General features: G+C 37.8%; 1 protein-coding gene across 1 annotated transcript in view; it reads left to right on the top strand.

The window, feature by feature from the left end:
• The first annotated feature begins 240 nt into the window (after window positions 1-240).
• The window catches only part of LOC124140114 (serine protease 23-like), a 44,657-nt gene continuing 35,136 nt past the window's right edge, over window positions 241-9,761 (top strand). The window contains exon 1 of the mRNA XM_046507498.2: window positions 241-735. The gene's annotated coding sequence lies outside the window, so the exon portion shown is untranslated. The remainder of the gene's footprint in view (window positions 736-9,761) is intronic.

Here is a 9,761-nt window from a genome sequence, read left to right as displayed (position 1 = left end):
ATATGGCGTCATGAATGAAGTCACGTGACTGGAGGTACCCACTGCCCATGCAGCAACAAGTTCGCTAAGTAGCAATCGTTCAATAACGTGACTTCTTACAGACGATGCCAATTATTGGCAATATATGCGCGTTTTTGTGTGTACTAGCCTGTCTGTGGCGAGGTTGGTAGTGGGTGGGCGGCGGCGGGCTGAACCTGCTCCAAGCGATAAGCAGCACCGATCATCCGTTGTCAGATCAGCTCGCTCATGGAACCGTTGATGTTAATAAATCGGTCAGGACATAAAGTCACCAATGAATATATTCCGAATGTAAATTAGTTGTAAAGTAGTTAGTATAGAGCTAACATGATGACTTTGTTCTGTACGTGAGATTATACTTCAGGGCGGGGTGAACCAATTTCTCCACCATCAGTGACCGGGCGAGATTGTGACGTAGTTGTCCTGCCCATTGTCGGTGCTTTAGAAATCTTGACATCCAACTTCTCACCACTTGAATGGAAGAGCCAGTGACCGGAACGCCGAGCTGAGACAGGTTTATTATAATCCAGTAACATCAATCCTGGTTTATAATCATTGGCCGCTGTGAAAGACGGCTGGTCTGACGGACGGACATGCGGACGGTTCATGCCGCCGGCTACCTGTAAACATGAAGTTAGCAAAGTTTGTGGTGGTATCCCCAAGAGAGTAGCCAGAAGTTGAACACCACGGAGAGAACAAGACGCGCTCATCTCGCAGGTAAGATGTGCATACAACATTGCATACAAAGAATGGTATAAGTTATCATAAGAGATCAACACCATGCACCTTTACTTCAGATCCATGTCACCATAGTTGGAACTCCATATGAAGGGTAATATCTATTTGACCTGATATGTGTGATGATATAATTAAAAGTTATTTTTCGGATTATATAGTTATACTTTATAATCTTATTAAGAAATGTTTGGTGTATTTTATTAACGATAAACATCATGGCTAACCAACTAAGTATAGACAGCATTGTCTAATATAATGTTGTTATCTAATATGACACTGTGTTATAATGAATGTATAATATAACGTATATGAATATATTTACTACTCCCAGCTGGTAAAAATGTAGAGTTTAGCATAAAACTGATGAGTATGTACATTATAAGGTTTAAAACAAGCAAGTGAAGAGATTTACTCTTACAACATTCCCAGGATAGTGCTCTGTGGTAGTAGTTTCTTCCATGTGTAGTATTGTCACTCAAGTAATTGCATGGTTGATATAATAACATCGTTCATACATCCACAGAATCAATATCCATAGATGTACTTCTAACTCACGTGTTGCTTGTCCTTCACACATCGATATGATTCCCAGTGTATAACACTATCAAAGACCAACTCTTCACCAGACAATAGCGCCATATTTCCACGGAAATCCACTGATTGTATTGTCTCGGCCTTGATTTACTTTCAGCCATTTGCTCCTTTATAAAATGGTATGATTTATCCAGTTTCCTGTCTATAAGAACAGTTGGTCTCATGCGATTTCATAAGCCTCCAAGCTGATCATAACATCAAAATATCACATGGTGTGTATGTACGGTACATTCAGTTACAGTAAATATGTATGATATTAATTCATATAGATCATGTGTAAGTACATCATGACCAGCCGTTCCTACTGTTGGGTTCTACACTTTACCAAGGTGACTATGAATACCGTGGATGATGTCTTAAGCGATCAGATGGATAGCGCAGTCTTAGTGTTCATAGTAGATTACAATAAATGCACGGCGTCTTCGATTCTAAGAAGCAACAAGACATGGCGTTGTAACAATAATGTTTATTCTGAGCAAATTATCGTAGGCAGAAAGAAAACATGGCGCCTGATTCATCATCTTTGAATAAGAGATTAGATGTCACACTTGTCTGCATGACTTCACGATACACATCTGTTACTGTATATGACAGGTAGGCCGACAACACGAGAAATAACCGTTAATCATAGCAGTAGACTAAACAACAGTCAGCATGTCCATTCATCTTTGTACGAGATTGTTCTGACGATACGTATTCGTTAATTAAAGTTTGACAAGATCCATATTATGCACTATTGATGCGCCTTGGTACACGACACAACACAATATAACTTTCTAAACGGAAGTTACTGATGTTCTCCATACGATGCAAAAGTTTTACTTTCTCCAACGTTTTAGCGGGGAAAAGACGTTGGGGAAAGTGCATTTTTATATTGTTCTCACGTACGCATATTTCTCGCAGACGTCTTTCTGGAACATAAGTGTGAAGTTTTGGGTACATAATGGCTTTGAAAATCACTTGATATGATATTAGTACCTTTTCTCTGGCAACACGTATTCCTTTTGAGAACACTAAAATATGTTGTTTCTAACTTTCATGAAGGAAAGGGACCGTCCGTGGTAGATGTATTTCCTGTAACCTGTATACACAGTTGTATTATCATACAGACATCATGTGTTGAATATACATGTGTTGACTAATACCGTTTGTCAATCACTAGAATACAGACCCCTGGCTTAAAACATATATGATTATATGATACAGCCAAGAATGGTAGCTTAGTGGCAGAAGCGTTGACTCTTCACGGGCTCGATTCTTCACATGGGTACGTCTTAAGTCATTTCTTGCCTCCTCCCTAATATTGTTGGAATATTGCTGAAAGGAGCGAAGAGCCATACTCATACATTATATCAAATACTAGTAGTTATAACAATTACTCGAAATAAAACGCTATCTAGTTGAGGCCTGAAGTCCATCAAAATATATTATAAACATGATAATTACGTTATTATCTGACACAATGCACTGGCACTGCGCATTTATTAGAAACAAGTGGTTCTTCAACCAATTATTTCAATTTGAGATGTAAAAACCAAGCTGAGATTGTACTGCCGGTGACAAGCGCCGATCCGCAGAGAAAATGAGTGACAGACATACTGCTAATTACCCATGTTGAGACACTGAGATAGCCCCACCAAAATATATTTCGCTCCCATGCAAATTGATACCAATAGGCAAATACTCCCTCTTAAACATCTATTGTAATTATATCTTCCAACAGACAGACATATAGTTTATAAAATGTTTCTTAACCAAGGGTATGGTGGGTGGACGTGACCCCTATGCCCCAAAACACATTGATTTTTTCCTATTTGTCAGCGATGAGCTAAACACATTTAGTTGACAGTATGTGTTCCACTCTTGTACTGTTTTATTTCATTGTTAAGCCTGTGCTATCATAGATGATGTGTTAAAGTCACAAATGATTACCTTCTAAATCTCACTTCATTCCTCATATCTCAATCGATCAAGACATCAAATATCTGTTTTAAGCTTTATGTAAAGACCTGTAAAAGTACGTTTCAGAAACATGAAACTCATGAAATGATAGAACATGTGCTAGTTATATAGAGAAGTGAATGAGAAATATTTCAAGCACCAACAGTGGAACTTGAGCATTGTGTGTCATCTGGTACCGTCAAGAAACGGGATACTGTGATGAAATGACAATGGATATGTTCGGTTTCAAAGGAAGAAGTATTCTTACATAGCACCTGGTTCAGTTGTACATTGCAGACTGTCCCGAACTGACGCCTTTAATGCACCATGCCTGCAACACAATTAAGTACCTATCAGGTCTACCAGTCCATTGGTAAAGCTCTTTACCTCTTCCCCCTACTGACAACATATTGCTCCAGTAGGTACTAAAGTGTCTTCAGATTATACTATTAAGGTTTTACGAGGAAATTTGAATATGCTTATACTTCGTGTTCTCTTTAGAGCCATGTGCTTCAACTTGGCATTAGACGGAGAATCTCATGCACACACAAACACTCACACACTTGCACTAACAAACACACACGAACACAAGAGCACTAACAGATACACACAGACACGCACACAAACACACACAAGCACACACACACACACACACACACACACACACTAGCACTAATAAACACAGAGACACAAATACACACACACGCACGCACACACACACACAAAAACAACACACACACACACACACACAAAACACACCCACATATCTCTGAAATTGTCGGCCCCAGTTAGTTTGGACTTTTCATCACAGAGGCACATACACCTGAGGTGAGGTGAAACGGGGTTTAATATCGCGTTCAAGAATATTGCACTTATATAGCGACGTAGCATGCAGCTGTGTGTGTGTGGCTGCTTAAACTTGTCAGAACTAATCCCGATTTCATAGTGCTAGCACACTGAGATTCCATACCGCAGATTCACATGAATACCCCACTCAGACACTGTGTACTGACTCCGAGCCGACCAGGCCTTGTCATAGCCTCTTAAAGTCAGGCAGGGTAACAACAAGTACCATCTTTTAACGTCTTTTGGTATGACGTGGCGGGGATCGAACCCACGACCTTCCGCTCTCCGGACAGACGCTCTACCACTAGACTACGAAGGCGATTCAAATACACCCGAAGCTTCAACGTTTTGTAAAACCACATGGTTATGTGTCATGACAATTCTACTGTAATGTTTATTTGCCAAAGGATAATTTTGTAGAAATCATTAATAAAGACAGAACGTATTTCCCTATATGGTCGAGATATTCTTGAGGTATTCCATCAAATATTCAAGAAGTTCAAACCTCACTTTCAAGAGATGTGAAACTTAAGTTTTATGATCTAAAGTGAAATACGATTTTGACAAAAATAAATCACTTTGGCTGGATACAAGCCTTTTTGTCATGCATTTCTTTCACATTAAACCACAGAGCGCTGTTTATAAATCATACGAAAAAAGCAACCTTTATAAATAAATTACTTAGGCGTATTATTTCTTGCATATCTGTCTTCTGAAAAGTACCAACATTTTAACGTCGATATCCTAATTGCATAATTGTGTTAACATCTTTGGTCACACACATCCTCTGTCATTAATCAGGAATGATCGGATAATAAGACCTTTATGTATCCTCTCGCGCACGATGTCTACTGCGAGGCATATCTGTAACATGGCTTCGCACATGTGATGTTTATTATGTATCACACATATCCAGTCAGTCTTCTTTCTCACTACGAAGTCAGTATTGACACATGACAAAGATTCCGTAAAGATTTTGTTTCTCGGTAAGAAAAATAGCAACAAAGTGACAAATTGCGTGCTGAAATTGGAATATCACCTGGCATATTCAGAAACGGTATAAGCAGCACGTAATGAACATAATCAGCAAACAAGAAGGGTTTCAAGAATCTAGAATGCTCAATAGTCAGGGAATGGGATGTTTAATCACTGGGGGGGGGGGGGGGGGGGGGGTGTTTCAAATAGACGTTAAATGCATCCACAAAGATAGTTGATCAAACATCACAGAACAATGAAACTAGATAAAAAGCATTGGCTCGTAACATTATCATTTACAAACGTTTACCAGTTTTAAATTCATAAGAAAAAGATCGAATGTTTTATAAGTGGTTTAAAAAGCCCACTCCATATAAAAACAATGATAATTAATGTTTTCAGTATGTGAACTTAATGTTCCTTAAAATTGGGTTGCTTTCTATGTACACCTATCACAAGTTACAATCTTAAAACCGTGCTCACAAATCATACTCCTTAAAAAGGTTGTAGGGATCCCACATCAGTCTTCTTTGTTGCAACTAGCATTCACTGACTGCAAAACACTCCTCACCGTCCTTATCTTTTGTCAACTATATGATGGGGCCCTCCTGTTATATTGCAGCAAGATGACATTGTCCATTGATACGATTGTAGAAAGTGTCTTTTAAAATGACTGTATTGAAAATATTCCTAATTTAGTTCTGATAAATCTTTCGAAGTTAAAAATATAAAAAAAATTCCATCTCATAAAATATTCTTTTTCTTTGTCACCAGAGTTTATTTACTACAATTATACCTTTACAGGAAATCGCCTTTCGGGGATTTTGATAGTGAAGGGAATTATGTATCTAAAACAATATCTAAATGACCTAAATAAAAGATTCCCGTAAAGGACTTCAAAACCTATATAATTAAAGATAATAAAAATCAACCCTCAGGCAGTATACAGATAAATATAAAACTTAAAGGAAATTCGTCCTTATATAGGCGAGCGCTTCAGTCCAACGAGCCACTTCAGGCCATACATAACGGATACCATGTTTCTGTGTGTGACGTTATAACATCAAAGATTTCTTCACATTCTAGAATTTAACTTCAGTGAAAACAGTTTAATGAACCCGTCTTCATTATTTTCTAACAGGTAATCGTGACAAAAATAAGTTTGTACATTGGAAAAATTTAAATCTCCCGTTTCCACATTTTTAAAGGAATAATGCGATTTGAGGCTGATTTATTGATTTTCTGATCTGATCAAATTCGGGATTAATTGCAGTTTAAGTTTCCAAAGTAATTTTCATTACAACCGGAGCTTATAATAACATATACACTAGTTTTGCTGTTAAATTACGATTTTGTTGATCGAAGTAATAAATTGGTTACATAGGTGGTCCTTCAATGACTTTCACGTGTCAGGCAGTGAATCACCACATTTCGAAACTCACCGAATTTACAGGACGTTCACGGTTGTCTCAAATGTTTTCTGTTCAAACGACTGTTTTCTATCTGACTTTTGGATAACAGTTTTCCCATTTGTTCTGCTTTGGGAAGAAATGGGTACTAGTTTTGATGTATGATAGACATAGAACTTTGATGGTTATGATCAAACGTCGACACTAATGTAAAAACGTTTTTGTCGTCAGTGATTATGATACAACATGACACTTTCATAATGCTGTCTGAAATTATCATTTTCTTGATAATTATTCGGTTATAAAAAATGTTTTAATATTTCAATCGCCCTTTCCTCATACCATCACTGGAAACAATAGTACGTACTCTCAGGCATAGTGAGGTAAGGTGACATGAATGTCTAAGAACTGATGCGTGTCCGTGTCTTTGTAATATAGGTCAGTCTATAAAGTTCCATCAAGTTCTAACTAGGACTGTTACATCAAGAAAACTTAAGCCTGTTGAACTTCTTTCCTCGGTGAATTTTATGGATGGATGTAAAGAGTCAATTATATGATGCAATGTTGCAAGCTCCCGCTCACTTCCATTAAATGGCAGGAAGCAATGATGGTTACATCTTTTTCCGAACTTTTTCAACATGTTTCTGCATATTTTGCCAAGTACCTGTCTGACTTCATGTTACGCTGAATCATTTTCTCGAGGTATCCAAGTACAAGCGTCACATAAGTAGGCTGCATCTTTAGTTCCCATAAAGTCCCTTAATGCATTAAACCCTTGTTGAAATTATATTGTTACATACAACTAGTCCTAGTGCTTCTGGAATGAACTTATGGGAGAATCTTTGGGGAATTCCACCCCGATCATTTTTCAACCAATACTGTATAGCTTCTAATCCTTGTCAATATTATCATACAAGTTTAACTATATCAAATCTTATAAACACATTGCTGGGTTATATTAGCTTAGGAGGAAATTTACACATGACATCTATGTCGGATCGTTAATAACTAGTAAGGTTTTAGGTTTATATTGTCAATGAACTTACTAAGTCTCTGAGTGCGATTTGTTGGTCGGAAAATATCTCACTGATCTTGAACGGACACTGCAGTGCTTCCCGTAAATACATTTTAGACGCTGCTAAACATGGATATCAAATCTAACATTTACTATGGAAACGGATCCTACTAATAAAATCGCATTTCTTGACACTGAAATTATCAAGAATGACACTAAAGTGGATACTGACCTATTCTAGAAATCAGACACTAAGCAGTACCTCATATTTTCGACCTGTCATCACAGAGACACCAAAAGACTCAGTTTGAAAACAAAGGGGCTACTTATTGATGACAGGATATCCGATAGCACTCATGGAAGATGGAATATCAAACAGAATAAATCGACGGAAAAGAATTATGAGCAGTAAAAAGGAAGAACGACAAAGACAATAAATCAATTACCTTTGCATCCACATATAATCCACGAAATTCAAACATATTCCACAATATTCAGGCAAATTGAAGTATTTTAGAACTGACCGGGAGAAGAAAAGCCCTTTGAACTCTGTTAACATTGTGAACAGCTAACGGCCAAGTTCGAACCTCTTACCCAAAGCCCGTTTTGATTCAAGTACTCACAATGAGTGGATTTGGTTAAGTGCAAGAGAGGCAACTTTGGGACTTGTCAACATATTATAGACGGTAGCTCAGTAACACTTAAAAACAAAAGGATTTTCCATGTTCGATGTGATCTAAATTGCCAGAATTGATATATATATATATATATATATATATATATATATATATATATATATATATATATATATATATACTTGCGAGCCCAAATCAAGTGCACAAGCGGCATATAAAACACCCAGTACTTCCTTGTATGACCCTTATTGCATATGTCGGCACATGTGCGCGGGAAAGGGAAATCAAATGTATTCCTTTCCATATAATGTCTATAAGGGACAAACTGAAAACAATTCTAAAAGAACACTGTTGTATTAATAAATACTATCGGGCATTAAATAGATCATATATACATCAAAAGCGCAGTTTTGTTGCTACATAAAAAGCACTATCCACTTGCGCCGTACCCCGCTATTCGTGTCATCACAATCAGTATAACTTCCTTCTCCTTGATGATGAGAGCGAAACAAGATCGAGAACGTATTCAGCGTTGTGTGTGTGTGTGTGTGTGCGTGCGCGCGTGCGTGCGCGCGTGCGTGTGTGTCTCTCTCTCTTCCAGTGTGTGTGTATGTCTGTCTAGTTGTGTGTGTCTGTGTGTGTTGTATAGTTTTGAGAACATAATGTAAAATAAATGGCCTAGAATAAGAATGCATGAACACATAAATCTATGTTCTGATTAATAAATATAATCCGCAATGCCACACCTTGTTACTACCTGATCATGCATCAGTCGATTGTTGCGGCAAGCTTTGCACACTTCAGATCAAGTCCCATATCGTCGTTTAAATCAATGATAAAACTAAATGTTTCGGCTTCGTACAATCCCTGTGCGTTAATGAATATTAGATGATGTTCATATTGGAGCCAGTGTGGTACAGCATGATAGTTTTATAGTCACTGACTAGAAACTGTCTAAAAACCCGCTTTTGAATGCAGTGATAATTAGGTATTTCATAAAGTAGTCTTGCTACACACAGTTTACCATACGAATACCCTCGCCATCATATAACACAGGTAATATAAAACTTTCTAAAATGACTATCATTACTTAAACACATACGTCGGAGTATTGTGCTGGGCGTGAGCCTGTGTGCTTCAGTGGTTTACGTTGCTTAGAACAATATTTCAGATACGATTTGTCAATTCAAGGCGAAAGTAATACCTGTCACATAGAACTGTTTGATTGGCCCTTTTTGAGTAAGTATGATGCGACGTTTCGATATAGATCCTTATACCATTGTCAAGCAAGTCATCCAAAAAATGTTGTCTTTACTGTTACCTGTCACATAGGTTTACTACTTTGGTGAAACACACAAGGGTATGTTGCTGACAAACCAATGATAACGACCAGTCCAAATCTGTGTTCCGAATTTACGATCAACGATCCTGGCGAGGAGGACGGACGCCTCAGGCTACCCATCGATGTGAAAATATTAAGATGTGCTCAAAACGTCTTGCCGCAACCGGATTAAGATCTGATCGTTACTTGATCGTCAGAGATGAGATGGATGATATTAAAGGATCGCACTCCTTACATGAATCGATCAC

Source organism: Haliotis rufescens, unplaced genomic scaffold (genome assembly GCF_023055435.1).
Source record: "Haliotis rufescens isolate VD_foot unplaced genomic scaffold, xgHalRufe1.0.p SCAF_22, whole genome shotgun sequence".
NCBI lineage: Eukaryota > Metazoa > Mollusca > Gastropoda > Lepetellida > Haliotidae > Haliotis > Haliotis rufescens.
Note: the sequence above shows the minus strand (reverse complement) of the source record. Positions and strands in the feature narration are given on the sequence as shown.